At 42.0% G+C, this 5,835-nt stretch overlaps 1 pseudogene; it reads right to left on the bottom strand.

Annotated features, from left to right (window-relative positions):
- Nucleotides 1-682: 682 nt before the first annotated feature.
- On the bottom strand, nucleotides 683-5,335 carry LOC113265803 (casein kinase I-like; annotated as a pseudogene).
- Nucleotides 5,336-5,835: the final 500 nt, after the last annotated feature.

Raw genomic sequence — 5,835 nt, forward strand, 5'->3', positions numbered from 1 at the left:
TAACTAAATTTCTGTGACAATTATGTGTTTTTTTTTTTAACAGCAAGAACATTACCGAGTTAATACAGAGTCTTCACTTTAGATGTTGTTATTTCTAGCACAGGTGAGCAGGCAGAGTCTTTCCCACGCTCAGACACTGGCATCTTTGGTTGCTACCATACCAGCTGGCTTGCAAACAAGAAGTCAACTGTGTTAAGAATGTTTTAAGTGAACAACTTGCAAACCCCAGGGATGGAGAAACCCTAAGAATGCACAATTGTGAGCATTTACAACCATCACCACTGTGGCTGAAGACTGGTCATGCCCTTCCTCTGAAATGAGATCTCAAAGCAGTATAGTTCAAAATAAAAGATTTTAACAACAAAAACAAGGTATATGCACAATTTCTCCACCAATTTGTACGTGTCAACCATTTAGTTGACTTTCCCCTTGAAAAAATGCAATGGAAAACCGACATCATGTTTCACTCTCTCAGTTAATATTCACGAGTACAGCGGCTACAACTCGGGACCCGGCCGTCACCGATGCTGTCCAGAGCCAGTTCACAGCGAAACTAAGTTCTTTACGCCAAGTAAACGGTGGTTCCCAGCCACTGCCTAGCGTGCATATGAAGTACAACTCCGAAATCTGGGGAGAACAAATGCCGCTGCGATCACCTGCTCTGCTTCTTCCGTTCCTCCATTCATGCTTGGCGACCCGGCCTATTCCTCTGGGTTTTGCCCCTTTGCTTGACTGCGGGGGTTTGTACCTGCTGCCCCTGCGCACTTGAGGCGGCCTGCTGTGCTGCTTTCTGCTGGACACTGTGCAGCCTCACGGGCAGTCACGTCGCTGCTTCAGGGTCCTGGGAAGAATGCGGAATGACTGCCTCGGGGACAGGTGACCCGCGGCTTCTCAGAGCGCAGCCACCAGAGCTTCAGTCATGGCCAATTCGGCAGGAAACCCCTTCGATAAAACTTCGCAGGCGTGGACAGCTCCTTTACACTAGTCTTTCATATTTTTGCTTTTTTGGTTGCAGCCTTTGGTCCTTGCCATGGCAGACGGATTCTATTAAAATGCATCACAACACAGCCTCATGACTCCGCGTCACCCCGCGACCGTGTTCAGCACCCACGTGCGCATCGACGCTAGCATATGGGGCAGTGCCGGCGAGGTTTGCATCTTCTCTGTACGGTGTGTCTCTAATTTTCCGCCAAACCCAAGTCGGTGAGGAATAACAGTGCAGTGACGCCCAATACCCATTAGGAAGTTGGCTGGTTTCATGTCTCTGTGTATAAAATTCTCTGTTTGCACTTATTCAGTGCTACTAACCAGCTAACGTCCGTGCAGTTTTCACTGTGAACCTTCTGGAACAGAAATTGAGGAGTCTTGGAGGCTGGGTCCAAGACCGTGCGTGACCAGCACATCCTGACCCAACCACCGCACCTGCAGGACGCCCAGCCCGCCTTGAACCATCCGATGGAGTCTGCTCCCGTCCAGCAGCTGGGGACGCCTGGCCTTCTGCGAGTCCAGCTTCACGGCCACTGTCTCCCCGTTGGTAGCGCGGACCTGCAGGCCAGTGTCCCCGACGGAGCCAGAGCCGGTGTCGGAACCAGTGCACACCTCCCCCCAACCGCGCACTCGCTCTTGCAGCAGCCACTCACCGTCCTGACGCTCGGAGTTGGAGGCCAGGGCTCTGCCAGTCACCTGCGAGGGGACGGCGCAGGCCTCCGGGGCTTCCCTCCGGAAGGGCCGCGCCAAACGGGAAACGCTGGCTCCTGCAAGGGTTACAGGGCACCTGCCACACACACCTGCCACCGTGTTACCCGCCCCCCCCCCCCCGCACTCCCCAACCCCCCCTCCCCACCTCCTCGCCCCGCTGCAGCAGATGCAAAAAGCCCGCAGGGGAGTGTTTTTTAAAATGATCGCTGTTACCGAGATTTAAAGTTGAGACATGGAGGTCTAGTGTGTTATCTGATGAGGTTGTGGGCTTTAGGTGAGGTTCAGTGGGGTGGAGTCTGGAGCCAAAGACCAAGAAGAATTCTTGAGGTGTCTTTGCTGCCAAACTGGTGGTTTATTAAAGCACGGGGACAGGACCCATGGGCAGAAAGAGCTGCTGACCTGGGTTGTGAGGGGTGGCTGATTATATATCCTGGGGTTGGAGGAGGTAAGGAAAAAGCGAGGTTGAGAAAATACTTTCATATGTTAAAGAAGATTCGCAAGATACCTGAGGCCTTGTTGACCCCTCTAGTAAGGCATTAACATGAAGATAGTTGGGAACTTCCCAGATTCCTGCAAGTATCTGTCTATGGCCTGAAGGTTATAAAGACATTTAATTGTATTTACATTCCTTTCTGGAAGCTAGGTTAGTGATAGAAATGGTTTGTTCTTGTAGACTGCTAAGACATTTGCAAACTGAGGGAGACTCAAATCTTGCAGGATTGTGGTCTTTATAGGTTTACTCTTTCTTTCTCCTTTAGGGCAGCCAGGAGTGCTTGAGGAAGGAATGTCAAGTACATCCCATGGGGTGGGGGGTGTTGTGGGGTGTCAGTTTTTGCTTGGGCTTAAGCTTGCCTTCTGTTCCCTCATCATTATCTTACGCTGTTGTGATACAAGATTGTAACACTCACATTTAGAGTTTCGCTAAATATTGATGGCTAGAATTGGACATTCAGGGTCATACGTACTTCATCTTAAAGTTAATAAAGTCTTGGGGCGCCTGGGTGACTCAGTTTGATGAGGTTGTGGAATATAGGTGAGGTCCAGTGGAATGGAGTCCAGAGCCAATGACCAAGAAAGAATTCTTGAGACATCTTTGGTGCAAAATGGTGGTTTATTAAAGCAGGGGGACAGGACCCGTGGGCAGAAAGAGCTGCCGCCCCGGGTTGTGAGGGGTGGCTGATTATATATCATGGGGTTGGGGGAGGTAAGGAAAGAAAGGGAGGTTGAGAAAGTACTTTCACATGTTAAAGAGGATTCACAAGGATACCTGAGGCCTTGCCATTGTCAGGTTAAGGTTGTTTTTCCCTCTTGCAAGGCATTAACATTAAGATGGTTGGGAACTTCCTGGAGGCTGCAGATTATAAGGACATTTAATTGTATCTACATTCCCTTCCAGAAGCTAGGTTATTGGTAGAAATGCTTCGTTCTTGTAAACTGCTAAGACATTTGTAAACCGAGGAGACTTAAGTCTTGCAGGATTGTGGTCTCTATAGGTTAACTACTTCTTTGCCCTTTAGGGCAGCCAGGAGTGCCTGAGGAACTTCACGTACATCCCATGTTGGGGGGGGGGTGGTTGTGTGGTGTCAGTTTCTGCTTTGTCCTCAGCTTGCCTTCTGTTCCCTCATCAAGCTGGTTAAGCGACTGCCTTTGGCTCAGGTCATGATCCCAGGGCCTGGGATCTACACCCGTGTGGGGTTCCCTGCTCAGTGGGGAGCCTGCTTCTCCCTCTCTTTGCCTGATGATCCCTCTGATTGTTCTCTCTCTCTCTGTCAAATAAATAAAATCTTAAAGAAAATTTAAAAAACTATTTTAAAAAGTTAATTAATTCTTGTCACATGTGTCTTCCAAACATGGACTTCCAATTTACAGTCCTCTCCATAGAACATGTGAATTTCTATAATTCTGCATTTTCCAGACTTATGAATGTGAACTGGCATTACATTTTGCCTAGGTTTGCATTTTTGGTTATTAGTTTGAACATCTTTTCATATGTTTATTGGTCATGTGGTTTTCCCTTCCTATAATGATGACCTGCTTCATAATCTGTTTTGGTTTTATTTTTTTTCTTATTTATGCAAAATTTGTCTTTAGGTAATCTCTGATTGTTTTCATCAGGGATCAAAATGGTATTTTCTTATGTTTTCTTCTTAAATTAAATTTTTGGTCAGATATTTATGCCATTAATTAGCCTATAATTCATTCTTTTAATGTGTGAAGTAGGGATTAAATTTCTTTTTCCCAGAGGATATTTTCCCAGAAAAAATAAATTTTATTGTCCATCTTTACCAGTGGTGTATATTGCAACATCTGGTTAAAAAATTTTGGTGCCAGGGCAGCTTAGTCAGCTATGTTTGCTTTTAGCTCAGGTCATGATCCCGGGGTCCTGGGATCCAGCCAGCCCTGTCTGGGGCTCCTTGCTTAGTGGAGAGCCTACTTCTCCCTCTCCCTCTCCCTCTGCTACCCCTGCTTATGCTTTCTATCTCAAATAAATAAAAATCTTAGAAAAAAAATTCCATCGCTTTTCCTGTCTATCTCCATGATAATTCTATACCATTATAATGATTACTGCTACATAATAAGTCTTCATCTCATAGGGCAAATTTATAATTATGATACTTTTAGACTAAACATAATATGTATGTGGGTGGATAGATTTCAAATCTTTAATATGCTTACTAATTTTAAGTGCTTGATTTATAAATTACTAAGAAAGCTGATTTTGAATTTTCATTGCTAAATTTATACATTTTTGTTATTATTTACAACGTTATCGATTGTTTCTATAACGCTTGTAATTTGAAGAGGGTCTGACTGAGATATTAGTCTAACCTATTGTTGTCTTATACTTATTCAAACCAGGTATGTTGTCTCTAAATATTATTATTAATGTTTTCTACTTGAACATAACATGTCTCCCTTACTAAACAATTTCCGCACAAGTGGAATCATAGCTCATATTATTATACTTATATTGCCCCAAAGATTTATATATACCAAATATAAGTATTTATTTATTATAAAATTAGACAACTTGAAATGCAGAACACAAATAAAATATTGGTCCACATCTTATTCTTTAAATATTATGGTATTTTGTTACTTCATTATTTTGTTTAATGTTCTATATACTTAAGTTCCATTCAGATATGATATAGCTATATGTATATCTGATTGTAAGCCTCATTATTATTTGCAAAGTGAAGTGAATTGGTCTTGGATTAATCACACACACAAGCTGAATAGAAGCCATGATAAAGTAAAAGTAAAATATCTTAACATAATGTTAACACTTAACACAACAGTAAAGAACCAAAATTTCAAAATAAAAAAAAGTTTCTAACGAATTGTTAAAAGGATCTCTTATAATAATCTATTTTATTAACTTGTGAATTGGTCGGAAGAGTGAAAAATGATGTTTTGCTTCTTTACAAAAGAACCTCTTATCTGAAAAATTATTTTCTACAGAACATTTCAGTTTTCTTTGTCATCATTTTTCCTATGTTGACATAGTTATTGTGATTAAAATAAGAAAACAAACAAAAAGCTATTTCGAGGCCCTGCTTCAAACCTGTTTAAGACAGCCAGATAAATAAAGTACAAATCCTTTGGTCTGGTATTTTCGATCTGCAAACTTCATCTTCTAACAGCATTCCCACATATTTCTTTCTTTCTTTTTTCTTTAACTATAGTTGAAATACACTGCTTTATTGGTTTCAGGTATACAATGTAGTGATTTGACAAGTATAGCTACTATCTGTCTCCACACAAAGTTGCTACAATGTGTTGACTGTATTTCCTTTGCTGTACTCTTTATCCCTGTGACTTACTTATTTTATAACTAGAAGTTTGTACCTCTTAGTGCCCTTCACATATTTTGCCCATCCTCCCACCCTCCCTTCTGGCAATCACCAGTTTGTTCTCTGTATTTATGAGTCTGTTCTGTTTCCTTGTTTTTTTAGATTCCATATATAAGTTATCACTCTTATATTTATTGCAGCATTATTTACAATAGCCAAGATAGGAAACAACCTAAGTGTCCATCATTAGATGAATGGGTAAAGAAGTTTTATAGAAATATAAATATATATATATACATAATTCACATATATATACATAATTCACATATATATATACATA

This window comes from Ursus arctos, unplaced genomic scaffold (assembly GCF_023065955.2).
Source record: "Ursus arctos isolate Adak ecotype North America unplaced genomic scaffold, UrsArc2.0 scaffold_3, whole genome shotgun sequence".
Lineage (NCBI taxonomy): Eukaryota > Metazoa > Chordata > Mammalia > Carnivora > Ursidae > Ursus > Ursus arctos.